This window comes from Cryptomeria japonica, chromosome 9 (assembly GCF_030272615.1).
Source record: "Cryptomeria japonica chromosome 9, Sugi_1.0, whole genome shotgun sequence".
NCBI classification, from domain to species: Eukaryota; Viridiplantae; Streptophyta; class Pinopsida; order Cupressales; family Cupressaceae; genus Cryptomeria; species Cryptomeria japonica.
In genome coordinates this window covers 467,032,567-467,033,864 of record NC_081413.1, presented here as the reverse complement: position 1 = coordinate 467,033,864, position 1,298 = coordinate 467,032,567, and the positions used below count along the sequence as shown (strand labels likewise).

General features: G+C 34.6%; 1 non-coding gene across 1 annotated transcript; it reads right to left on the bottom strand.

Annotated features, from left to right (window-relative positions):
* Positions 1-250: 250 nt before the first annotated feature.
* Positions 251-369, bottom strand: LOC131075994 (U5 spliceosomal RNA). Its single transcript, XR_009113293.2, has one exon. It is a non-coding gene; the product is annotated as a U5 spliceosomal RNA (small nuclear RNA).
* Between the last annotated feature and the right edge of the window lie 929 nt (positions 370-1,298).

Sequence of the window (1,298 nt, the reverse complement as noted above, 5' to 3'; positions counted from 1 at the left end):
ATGTATAGATATATTCAAAGCACGATTGTAAACCTATGGTTGTAATGAAGACCATACTAAAGTGAATGAAAGAAAATCAATAATAGTTTAACAAACTAAGACTATTAATCTACAAAAGAACTCGAATTATTTTGAAATACAACAATGTTATCTTATATCTAATTTTGGTGTAATGGGCCTCCAAATTCCAACAATGTTGAAATACATCTCATAAAATAACTTGAATTATTTTGCGTGTGTTGTTATGAGCCTCCTCTAAGTATTAGAGAAAGCCTCTAAAAATTAGCGTATGTCGCTTTGAGTGGCCAAGACACGGTATTCTTTAGTAAAAGGCGAAAGAATAGTTCGCTTTGCCGTAACCACGCAGCTCCATGAGCTTTATATCGAACACGCTGGATATTATATAGCATCTCCATTCATCTTGTGATACTCAAACTAACGAATGTGGGACTAAAATTCAGAAACTGCAAATAGCATTTCTCAAAGCTGCGAGATTGACAACAAGTCAAATACAAGGAGGAGCGTGTTCAACCTATCGATTCAATTCTATTTCCTCACAAATGTCTTCGTTTTCCTTCTCTTTACTTGCAGAATGCGTCGGGTGAATCCATCCAGTTTGTCTGTGTTTGAAAAAATACCAATCTTTTAGTTCCTGCGGGGATAGCGTTAGACTGAAGTTCTGAAGGTGTGTTTCAGTTAGCGGGAGAAGCATAAATTCAGTTCCACTTGAGGATATTCAACAAAAGTTCAGATTTTGGGGAGAAGGGAGATATATTGTAAAAGGAATAAGTTAATTTTAGCCAATAATATGGAACGATTGTACTACTTTGATCCCACATTGTTTGTGCTTTTGTATAAATTGACAAACAAAATACAGAATCGCTTACGTGATCGTTCAGAGCGGGCAGTGAGGAAGTTAGACATGACAGGAGGATTAAAGTTGACTCCATAAATCAGACTTCACGAACGCTGATACTGTGGATCTGAGCCCTCCCATTTTAATCTTTTCGATGGTTTAAAAGTTGACTCCAGAAATAAAAGTGAGAAGATTAAGTTGACTCCAGAAAGAAAAGTGAGAAGAGAAGATTATTCCAAGACAAAATCAAAGTGTTTATACATGTGAAATATATAGAAGATTGCAACAGTTCTTATATAATGATTTTAATGAAAATTCAATTTCTTGGCACATTTTTGTTTCAGAAGACTTAACAAAGTGATATGGAAGAGACATTATCTGTAGGGAAAAATGTAGATTTCAAATGAAAAACCTTATAATATCTTTGAGCTCTTATGTGTAA